The sequence below is a fragment of the Hypanus sabinus genome, chromosome 4 (assembly GCF_030144855.1).
Source record: "Hypanus sabinus isolate sHypSab1 chromosome 4, sHypSab1.hap1, whole genome shotgun sequence".
Classification (NCBI taxonomy): domain Eukaryota; kingdom Metazoa; phylum Chordata; class Chondrichthyes; order Myliobatiformes; family Dasyatidae; genus Hypanus; species Hypanus sabinus.
In genome coordinates this window covers 65888468-65901581 of record NC_082709.1, presented here as the reverse complement: position 1 = coordinate 65901581, position 13114 = coordinate 65888468, and positions in this window count along the sequence as shown.

The window sequence follows — 13114 nt, the reverse complement described above, 5'->3', positions numbered from 1 at the left end:
TCGGGCTCAGATTCCATTACCTCAATTCGACACCCTCGGGCTCAGATTCCATTACCTCAATTCGACACCCTCGGGCTCAAATTCCATTACCTCGATTCGACACCTTCAGGATGAGACTCCATTACCTCGATTCAACACCCTCGGACTCTGACTCCATTACCTCGATTCGACACCCTCGGGCTCAGAATCCATTACCTCAATTCAACCCCCTCGGACTCAAGACTCCATCACATCCATATGACACCCGAGGCCTCAGACTCCATTACCTCGATTCGACACCCTCGGGCTCAGGATCATTTACCTCGATTCGACACCCTTGGGCTCAGGATCCATTACCTCGATTCGAGACACTCTGGCTCAGACTCCATTACGTCGATTCTACACCCTCGAACTCAGACTCCATTACCTCGATTCAACACCCTCTCGCTCAGACTCCATTATCACGTTTCGACACCCTCGGTCTCAGACTCCATTACCTCGATTCGACACCCTCGGTCTCAGACTCCATTACCTCGATTCGACACCCTCGGTCTCAGACTCCATTACCTCGATTCGACACCCTCGGGCTCAGACTCCATTACCTCGATTCGACACCCTCGGGCTCAGGATCCATTACCTCGATTCAACACCCTCAGGCTCTGACTCCATTACCTCAATTCGACACCCTCGGGCTCTGACTCCATTACCTCGATTCGACACCCTCGGTCTCAGACTCTATTACCTCGATTCGACACCCTCGGTCTCAGACTCCATTACCTCGATTCGACACCCTCGGTCTCAGACTCCATTACCTCGATTCGACACCCTCGGTCTCAGACTCCATTACCTCGATTCAACACCCTCGGTCTCAGACTCCATTACCTCGATTCAACACCCTCGGTCTCAGACTCCATTACCTCGATTCAACACCCTCGGACTCTGACTCCATTACCTCGGTTCGACACCCTCGGTCTCAGACTCCATTACCTCGATTCGACACCCTCGGGCTCTGACTCCATTACCTCGATTCGACACCCTCGGTCTCAGACTCCATTACCTGAATTCGACACCCTCGGTCTCATACTCCATTACCTCGATTGGACACCCTCGGGCTCAGACTCCATTACCTGAATTCGACACCCTCGGTCTCAGACTCCATTCCCTCGATTCGACACCCTCGGTCTCCGACACCATTACCTCGATTCGACACCCTCATGCTCTGACTCCATTACCTCGATTCGACACCCTCGGGCTTTGACTCCATTACCTCTATTCGACACCCTCGGTCTCAGACTCCATTACCTCGATTCAACACCCTCAGGCTCAGACTCCATTACCTCGATTCAGCACCCTCGGTCTCAGACTCCATTACCTCGATTCGACAGCCTAGGCCTCAGAATATAATTACCTTGATTCGACACCCTCGGGCTTAGACTCCATTACCTCGATTCTACACCCTCGGGCTCAGACTCCATTACCTCGATTCGACACCCTCGAGGTCTGACTCCATTCCCACGATTCGACACCCTCAGGCTCTGACTCCATTCCCACGATTCGACACCCTCAGGCTCTGACTCCATTACCTCGATTCGACAGCCTAGGCCTCAGAATATAATTACCTTGATTCGACACCCTCGGGCTTAGACTCCTTTACCTCGATTCTACACCCTCGGGCTCAGACTCCATTACCTCAATTCGACACCCTCGGTCTCAGACTCCATTACCTCGATTCGACAGCCTAGGCCTCAGAATAAAATTACCTTGATTCGACACCCTCGGGCTTAGACTCCATTACCTCGATTCCACCTCGGACTTAGGATCCATTATCTCGATTCGACACCCTCGGGCTCAGATACCATTACCTCGAATCAAAACCCTCGGGCTCAGGACCCATTACCTCGATTCAACACCCTCGGACTCAGGATACATTACCTCAATTCGACACCCTTGGGCTCAGGATCCATTACCTTGATTCAACACCCTCTGGCTCAGACTCCATTACCTCGATTCGACACCCTCGAACTCAGACTCCATTGTCACGTTTCAAAACCCTCGGACTCAGAATCCATTACCTCGATTCGAAACCCTCGGACTCCGACTCCCATGCATCGATTTGACACCCTCGGCCTCAGACTCCATTAGCTTGATTCGACACCCTCGGGCTCAGATTCCATTACCTCGATTCAACACCCTCGGTCTCAGACTCCATTACCTCGATTCAACACCCTCGGTCTCAGACTCCATTACCTCGATTCAACACCCTCGGACTCTGACTCCATTACCTCGGTTCGACACCCTCGGTCTCAGACTCCATTACCTCGATTCGACACCCTCGGGCTCTGACTCCATTACCTCGATTCGACACCCTCGGTCTCAGACTCCATTACCTGAATTCGACACCCTCGGTCTCATACTCCATTACCTCGATTGGACACCCTCGGGCTCAGACTCCATTACCTGAATTCGACACCCTCGGTCTCAGACTCCATTCCCTCGATTCGACACCCTCGGTCTCCGACACCATTACCTCGATTCGACACCCTCATGCTCTGACTCCATTACCTCGATTCGACACCCTCGGGCTCTGACTCCATTACCTCTATTCGACACCCTCGGTCTCAGACTCCATTACCTCGATTCAACACCCTCAGGCTCAGACTCCATTACCTCGATTCAGCACCCTCGGTCTCAGACTCCATTACCTCGATTCGACAGCCTAGGCCTCAGAATATAATTACCTTGATTCGACACCCTCGGTCTTAGACGCCATTACCTCGATTCTACACCCTCGGGCTCAGACTCCATTACCTCGATTCGACACCCTCGAGGTCTGACTCCATTCCCACGATTCGACACCCTCAGGCTCTGACTCCATTCCCACGATTCGACACCCTCAGGCTCTGACTCCATTACCTCGATTCGACAGCCTAGGCCTCAGAATATAATTACCTTGATTCGACACCCTCGGGCTTAGACTCCATTACCTCGATTCTACACCCTCGGGCTCAGACTCCATTACCTCAATTCGACACCCTCGGTCTCAGACTCCATTACCTCGATTCGACAGCCTAGGCCTCAGAATATAATTACCTTGATTCGACACCCTCGGGCTTAGACTCCATTACCTCGATTCCACCTCGGACTTAGGATCCATTATCTCGATTCGACACCCTCGGGCTCAGATACCATTACCTCGATTCAAAACCCTCGGGCTCAGGACCCATTACCTCGATTCAACACCCTCGGACTCAGGATACATTACCTCAATTCGACACCCTCGGGCTCAGACTCCATTCCCTCGATTCGACACCCTCGGGCTCAGACTCAATTACCTCGATTCGACACCCTCGAACTCAGACTCCATTGTCACGTTTCAAAACCCTCGGACTCAGACTCCATTACCGCGATTCGAAACCCTCGGACTCAGAATCCATTACCTCGATTCGAAACCCTCGGACTCCGACTCCCATACATCGATTTGACACCCTCGGCCTCAGACTCCATTAGCTTGATTCGACACCCTCGGGCTCAGAATCCATTACCTCGATTCGACACCCTCGGACTCAGAATCCATTACCTCGATTCGAAACCCTCGGACTCCGACTCCCATACATCGATTTGACACCCTCGGCCTCAGACTCCATTAGCTTGATTCGACACCCTCGGGCTCAGATTCCATTACCTCAATTCAACACCCTCGGGCTCAAACTCCATTACCTCGATTCGACACCCTCAGGATGAGACTCCATTACCTCGATTCAACACCCTCGGACTCTGACTCCATTACCTCGATTCGACACCCTCGGGCTCAGAATCCATTACCTCGATTCGACACCCTCGGGCTCAGATTCCATTACCTCAATTCGACACCCTCGGGCTCAAACTCCATTACCTCGATTCGACACCCTCAGGATGAGACTCCATTACCTCGATTCAACACCCTCGGACTCTGACTCCATTACCTCGATTCGACACCCTCGGGCTCAGAATCCATTACCTCGATTCGAAACCCTCGGACTCCGACTCCCATACATCGATTTGACACCCTAGGCCTCAGACTCCATTAGCTTGATTCGACACCCTCGGGCTCAGATTCCATTACCTCAATTCGACACCCTCGGGCTCAGATTCCATTACCTCAATTCGACACCCTCGGGCTCAAATTCCATTACCTCGATTCGACACCCTCAGGATGAGACTCCATTACCTCGATTCAACACCCTCGGACTCTGACTCCATTACCTCGATTCGACATCCTCGGGCTCAGAATCCATTACCTCAATTCAACCCCCTCGGACTCAAGACTCCATCACATCGATTCGACACCTGAGGCCTCAGACTCCATTACCTCGATTCGACACCCTCGGGCTCAGGATCATTTACCTCGATTCGACACCCTCGGGCTCAGGATCCATTACCTCGATTCGAGACACTCTGGCTCAGACTCCATTACGTCGATTCTACACCCTCGGGCTCAGACTCCATTACCTCGATTCGACACCCTCGGGCTCTGACCCCATTACCTCGATTCGACACCCTCGGGCTCAGACTCCATTACCTCGATTCGACACCCTCGGGCTCAGACTCCATTACCTCGATTCGACACCCTCGGGCTCAGACTCCATTACCTCGATTCGACACCCTCGAACTCAGACTCCATTACCTCGATTCAACACCCTCTCGCTCAGACTCCATTATCACGTTTCGACACCCTCGGTCTCAGACTCCATTACCTCGATTCGACACCCTCGGTCTCAGACTCCATTACCTCGATTCGACACCCTCGGTCTCAGACTCCATTACCTCGATTCGACACCCTCGGTCTCAGACTCCATTACCTCGATTCGACACCCTCGGTCTCAGACTCCATTACCTCGATTCAACACCCTCGATCTCAGACTCCATTACCTCGATTCAACACCCTCGGTCTCAGACTCCATTACCTCGATTCAACACCCTCGGACTCTGACTCCATTACCTCGGTTCGACACCCTCGGTCTCAGACTCCATTACCTCGATTCGACACCCTCGGGCTCTGACTCCATTACCTCGATTCGACACCCTCGGTCTCAGACTCCATTACCTGAATTCGACACCCTCGGTCTCATACTCCATTACCTCGATTGGACACCCTCGGGCTCAGACTCCATTACCTGAATTCGACACCCTCGGTCTCAGACTCCATTCCCTCGATTCGACACCCTCGGTCTCAGACACCATTACCTCGATTCGACACCCTCATGCTCTGACTCCATTACCTCGATTCGACACCCTCGGGCTCTGACTCCATTACCTCTATTGGACACCCTCGGTCTCAGACTCCATTACCTCGATTCGACACCCTCAGGCTCAGACTCCATTACCTCGATTCAGCACCCTCGGTCTCAGACTCCATTACCTCGATTCGACACCCTCAGGCTCAGACTCCATTACCTCGATTCGACACCCTCGGTCTCAGACTCCATTACCTCGATTCGACACCCTCGGTCTCAGACTCCATTACCTCGATTCGACACCCTCGGTCTCAGACTCCATTACCTCGATTCGACACCCTCGGCCTCAGACTCCATTACCTCGATTCGACACCCTCGGCCTCAGACTCCATTACCTGAATTCGACACCCTTGGCCTCAGACTCCATTTACTCGATTTGAAACCCTCGCATGCAGACTCCATTACCTCGATTCGACACAAGGGCTCAGGCTCCATTACCTCGATTCAACTCCGCCGAACTCAGACTCCATTACCTCTATTCGACACTAGGGCTCAGGATCCATTACCTCGATTCGACACCCTCGGTCTCAGACTCCATTCCCTCGATTCGACACCCTCGGGCTCAGACTCCATTACCTCGATTCGACACCCTCGGACTCAGACTCCATTACCTCGATTCGACACCCTCGGGCTCAGACTCCATTACCTCGATTCGACACCCTTGGACTCAGACACTATTACCTCGATTCGACACCCTCGGTCTCAGACTCCATTACCTCGATTCGACACCCTCGGTCTCAGACTCCATTACCTCGATTCGACACCCTCGGGCTCAGACTCCATTACCTCGATTCGACACCCTCGGGCTCAGGATCCATTACCTCGATTCAACACCCTCAGGCTCTGACTCCATTACCTCAATTCGACACCCTCGGGCTCTGACTCCATTACCTCGATTCGACACCCTCGGTCTCAGACTCTATTACCTCGATTCGACACCCTCGGTCTCAGACTCCATTACCTCGATTCGACACCCTCGGTCTCAGACTCCATTACCTCGATTCGACACCCTCGGTCTCAGACTCCATTACCTCGATTCAACACCCTCGGACTCTGACTCCATTACCTCGGTTCGACACCCTCGGTCTCAGACTCCATTACCTCGATTCGACACCCTCGGGCTCTGACTCCATTACCTCGATTCGACACCCTCGGTCTCAGACTCCATTACCTGAATTCGACACCCTCGGTCTCATACTCCATTACCTCGATTGGACACCCTCGGGCTCAGACTCCATTACCTGAATTCGACACCCTCGGTCTCAGACTCCATTCCCTCGATTCGACACCCTCGGTCTCAGACACCATTACCTCGATTCGACACCCTCATGCTCTGACTCCATTACCTCGATTCGACACCCTCGGGCTCTGACTCCATTACCTCTATTCGACACCCTCGGTCTCAGACTCCATTACCTCGATTCGACACCCTCAGGCTCAGTCTCCATTACCTCGATTCAGCACCCTCGGTCTCAGACTCCATTACCTCGATTCGACACCCTCAGGCTCAGACTCCATTACCTCGATTCGACACCCTCGGTCTCAGACTCCATTACCTCGATTCGACACCCTCGGTCTCAGACTCCATTACCTCGATTCGACACCCTCGGCCTCAGACTCCATTACCTGAATTCGACACCCTTGGCCTCAGACTCCATTTACTCGATTTGAAACCCTCGCACGCAGACTCCATTACCTCAATTCGACACAAGGGCTCAGGCTCCATTACCTCGATTCAACTCCGCCGAACTCAGACTCCATTACTTCGATTCGACACCCTCGGTCTCAGACTCCATTACCTCGATTCGACACCCTGGGGCTCTGACTCCATTACCTCGATTCGACACCCACGGTCTCAGACTCCATTACCTCGATTCGACACCCTGGGGCTCTGACTCCATTACCTCGATTCGACACCCTCGGTCTCAGACTCCATTACCTCGATTGGACACCCTCGGTCTCAGACTCCATTACCTCGATTCGACACCCTCGGTCTCAGACTCAATTACCTCGATTCGACACCCTCGGTCTCAGACTCCATTACCTCAATACGACACCCTCGGGCTCAGACTCCATTACCTCGATTCGACACCCTCGGGCTCAGACTCCATTACCTCTGTTCGACACCCTCGGGCTCACACTCAATCACCTCGATTCGACACCCTCGGTCTCATACTCCATTACCTCGATTCGACACCCTCGGTCTCAGACTCCATTACCTCGATTCGACACCCTCGGTCTCAGACTCCATTACCTCGATTCGACACCCTCGGGCTCAGACTCCATTACCTCGATTCGACACCCTCGGGCTCAGGATCCATTACCTCGATTCAACACCCTCAGGCTCTGACTCCATTACCTCAATTCGACACCCTCGGGCTCTGACTCCATTACCTCGATTCGACACCCTCGGTCTCAGACTCTATTACCTCGATTCGACACCCTCGGTCTCAGACTCCATTACCTCGATTCGACACCCTCGGTCTCAGACTCCATTACCTCGATTCGACACCCTCGGTCTCAGACTCCATTACCTCGATTCAACACCCTCGGTCTCAGACTCCATTACCTCGATTCAACACCATCGGTCTCAGACTCCATTACCTCGATTCAACACCCTCGGACTCTGACTCCATTACCTCGGTTCGACACCCTCGGTCTCAGACTCCATTACCTCGATTCGACACCCTCGGGCTCTGACTCCATTACCTCGATTCGACACCCTCGGTCTCAGACTCCATTACCTGAATTCGACACCCTCGGTCTCATACTCCATTACCTCGATTGGACACCCTCGGGCTCAGACTCCATTACCTGAATTCGACACCCTCGGTCTCAGACTCCATTCCCTCGATTCGACACCCTCGGTCTCAGACACCATTACCTCGATTCGACACCCTCATGCTCTGACTCCATTACCTCGATTCGACACCCTCAGGCTCAGACTCCATTACCTCGATTCAGCACCCTCGGTCTCAGACTCCATTACCTCGATTCGACACCCTCAGGCTCAGACTCCATTACCTCGATTCGACACCCTCGGTCTCAGACTCCATTACCTCGATTCGACACCCTCGGTCTCAGACTCCATTACCTCGATTCGACACCCTCGGTCTCAGACTCCATTACCTCGATTCGACACCCTCGGCCTCAGACTCCATTACCTGAATTCGACACCCTTGGCCTCAGACTCCATTTACTCGATTTGAAACCCTCGCACGCAGACTCCATTACCTCTATTCGACACAAGGGCTCAGGCTCCATTACCTCGATTCGACACCCTCGGTCTCAGACTCCATTACCTCGATTCGACACCCTGGGGCTCTGACTCCATTACCTCGATTCGACACCCTCGGTCTCAGACTCCATTACCTCGATTCAACACCATCGGTCTCAGACTCCATTACCTCGATTCAACACCCTCGGACTCTGACTCCATTACCTCGGTTCGACACCCTCGGTCTCAGACTCCATTACCTCGATTCGACACCCTCGGGCTCTGACTCCATTACCTCGATTCGACACCCTCGGTCTCAGACTCCATTACCTGAATTCGACACCCTCGGTCTCATACTCCATTACCTCGATTGGACACCCTCGGGCTCAGACTCCATTACCTGAATTCGACACCCTCGGTCTCAGACTCCATTCCCTCGATTCGACACCCTCGGTCTCAGACACCATTACCTCGATTCGACACCCTCATGCTCTGACTCCATTACCTCGATTCGACACCCTCAGGCTCAGACTCCATTACCTCGATTCAGCACCCTCGGTCTCAGACTCCATTACCTCGATTCGACACCCTCAGGCTCAGACTCCATTACCTCGATTCGACACCCTCGGTCTCAGACTCCATTACCTCGATTCGACACCCTCGGTCTCAGACTCCATTACCTCGATTCGACACCCTCGGTCTCAGACTCCATTACCTCGATTCGACACCCTCGGCCTCAGACTCCATTACCTGAATTCGACACCCTTGGCCTCAGACTCCATTTACTCGATTTGAAACCCTCGCACGCAGACTCCATTACCTCTATTCGACACAAGGGCTCAGGCTCCATTACCTCGATTCGACACCCTCGGTCTCAGACTCCATTACCTCGATTCGACACCCTGGGGCTCTGACTCCATTACCTCGATTCGACACCCTCGGTCTCAGACTCCATTACCTCGATTCGACACCCTGGGGCTCTGACTCCATTACCTCGATTCGACACCCTCGGTCTCAGACTCCATTACCTGAATTCGACACCCTCGGTCTCATACTCCATTACCTCGATTGGACACCCTCGGGCTCAGACTCCATTACCTGAATTCGACACCCTCGGTCTCAGACTCCATTCCCTCGATTCGACACCCTCGGTCTCAGACACCATTACCTCGATTCGACACCCTCGGTCTCAGACTCCATTACCTCGATTCGACACCCTCGGTCTCAGACTCCATTACCTCGATTCGACACCCTCGGTCTCAGACTCCATTACCTCGATTCAACACCCTCGGTCTCAGACTCCATTACCTCGATTCAACACCATCGGTCTCAGACTCCATTACCTCGATTCAACACCCTCGGACTCTGACTCCATTACCTCGGTTCGACACCCTCGGTCTCAGACTCCATTACCTCGATTCGACACCCTCGGGCTCTGACTCCATTACCTCGATTCGACACCCTCGGTCTCAGACTCCATTACCTGAATTCGACACCCTCGGTCTCATACTCCATTACCTCGATTGGACACCCTCGGGCTCAGACTCCATTACCTGAATTCGACACCCTCGGTCTCAGACTCCATTCCCTCGATTCGACACCCTCGGTCTCAGACACCATTACCTCGATTCGACACCCTCATGCTCTGACTCCATTACCTCGATTCGACACCCTCAGGCTCAGACTCCATTACCTCGATTCAGCACCCTCGGTCTCAGACTCCATTACCTCGATTCGACACCCTCAGGCTCAGACTCCATTACCTCGATTCGACACCCTCGGTCTCAGACTCCATTACCTCGATTCGACACCCTCGGTCTCAGACTCCATTACCTCGATTCGACACCCTCGGTCTCAGACTCCATTACCTCGATTCGACACCCTCGGCCTCAGACTCCATTACCTGAATTCGACACCCTTGGCCTCAGACTCCATTTACTCGATTTGAAACCCTCGCACGCAGACTCCATTACCTCTATTCGACACATGGGCTCAGGCTCCATTACCTCGATTCAACTCCCTCGAACTCAGACTCCATTACCTCGATTCGACACCCTCGGTCTCAGACTCCATTACCTCGATTCGACACCCTGGGGCTCTGACTCCATTACCTCGATTCGACACCCTCGGTCTCAGACTCCATTACCTCGATTCGACACCCTCGGTCTCAGAATCCATTACCTCGATTGGACACCCTCGGTCTCAGACTCCATTACCTCGATTCGACACCCTCGGTCTCAGACTCCATTACCTCGATTCGACACCCTCAGGCTCAGACTCCATTACCTCGATTCGACACCCTCGGTCTCAGACTCCATTACCTCAATACGACACCCTCGGGCTCAGACTCCATTACCTCGATTCGACACCCTCGGGCTCAGACTCCATTACCTCTATTCGACACTCTCGGGCTCACACTCAATCACCTCGATTCGACACCCTCGGTCTCATACTCCATTACCTCGATTCGACACCCTCGGTCTCAGACTCCATTACCTCGATTCGACACCCTCGGTCTCACACTCAATCACCTCGATTCGACACCCTCGGTCTCAGACTCCATTACCTCGATTCGACACTCTGGGGCGCAGGATCCATTACCTCGATTCGACACCCTCGTGCTCAGACTCCATTACCTCGATTCGAAACCCTCCGGCTCAGACTCCATTCCCTCCATTCGACACCCTAGGGCTCAGACTCCAATACCTCGATTCGACACCCTCGGTCTCAGACACCATTACCTCGATTCGACACCCTCATGCTCTGACTCCATTACCTCGATTCGACACCCTCAGGCTCAGACTCCATTACCTCGATTCAGCACCCTCGGTCTCAGACTCCATTACCTCGATTCGACACCCTCAGGCTCAGACTCCATTACCTCGATTCGACACCCTCGGTCTCAGACTCCATTACCTCGATTCGACACCCTCGGTCTCAGACTCCATTACCTCGATTCGACACCCTCGGTCTCAGACTCCATTACCTCGATTCGACACCCTCGGCCTCAGACTCCATTACCTGAATTCGACACCCTTGGCCTCAGACTCCATTTACTCGATTTGAAACCCTCGCACGCAGACTCCATTACCTCTATTCGACACAAGGGCTCAGGCTCCATTACCTCGATTCAACTCCCTCAAACTCAGACTCCATTACCTCGATTCGACACCCTCGGTCTCAGACTCCATTACCTCGATTCGACACCCTGGGGCTCTGACTCCATTACCTCGATTCGACACCCTCGGTCTCAGACTCCATTACCTCGATTCGACACCCTGGGGCTCTGACTCCATTACCTCGATTCGACACCCTCGGTCTCAGACTCCATTACCTCGATTCGACACCCTCAGGCTCAGACTCCATTACCTCGATTCGACACCCTCGGTCTCAGACTCCATTACCTCAATACGACACCCTCGGGCTCAGACTCCATTACCTCGATTCGACACCCTCGGGCTCAGACTCCATTACCTCTATTCGACACTCTCGGGCTCACACTCAATCACCTCGATTCGACACCCTCGGTCTCATACTCCATTACCTCGATTCGACACCCTCGGTCTCAGACTCCATTACCTCGATTCGACACCCTCGGTCTCACACTCAATCACCTCGATTCGACACCCTCGGTCTCAGACTCCATTACCTCGATTCGACACTCTGGGGCGCAGGATCCATTACCTCGATTCGACACCCTCGTGCTCAGACTCCATTACCTCGATTCGAAACCCTCCGGCTCAGACTCCATTCCCTCCATTCGACACCCTAGGGCTCAGACTCCAATACCTCGATTCGACACCCTCGGTCTCATACTCCATTACCTCGATTCGACACCCTCGGGCTCAGACTCCAATACCTCGATTCGACACCCTCGGTCTCATACTCCATTACCTCGATTCGACACCCTCGGTCTCAGACTCCATTTACTCAATTCGAAACCCACGGGCTCTGACTCCATTACCTCGATTCGACACCCTCGGCCTCAGACTCCATTACCTCGATTCGACACCCTCGGTCTCAGACTCCATTACCTCAATACGACACCCTCGGGCTCAGACTCCATTACCTCGATTCGACACCCTCGGGCTCAGACTCCATTACCTCTATTCGACACTCTCGGGCTCACACTCAATCACCTCGATTCGACACCCTCGGTCTCATACTCCACTACCTCGATTCGACACCCTCGGTCTCAGACTCCATTACCTCGATTCGACACCCTCGGTCTCACACTCAATCACCTCGATTCGACACCCTCGGTCTCAGACTCCATTACCTCGATTCGACACTCTGGGGCGCAGGATCCATTACCTCGATTCGACACCCTCGTGCTCAGACTCCATTACCTCGATTCGAAACCCTCCGGCTCAGACTCCATTCCCTCCATTCGACACCCTAGGGCTCAGACTCCAATACCTCGATTCGACACCCTCGGTCTCATACTCCATTACCTCGATTCGACACCCTCGGGCTCAGACTCCAATACCTCGATTCGACACCCTCGGTCTCATACTCCATTACCTCGATTCGACACCCTCGGTCTCAGACTCCATTTACTCAATTCGAAACCCACGGGCTCTGACTCCATTACCTCGATTCGACACCCTCGGCCTCAGACTCCATTACCTCGATTCGACACCCT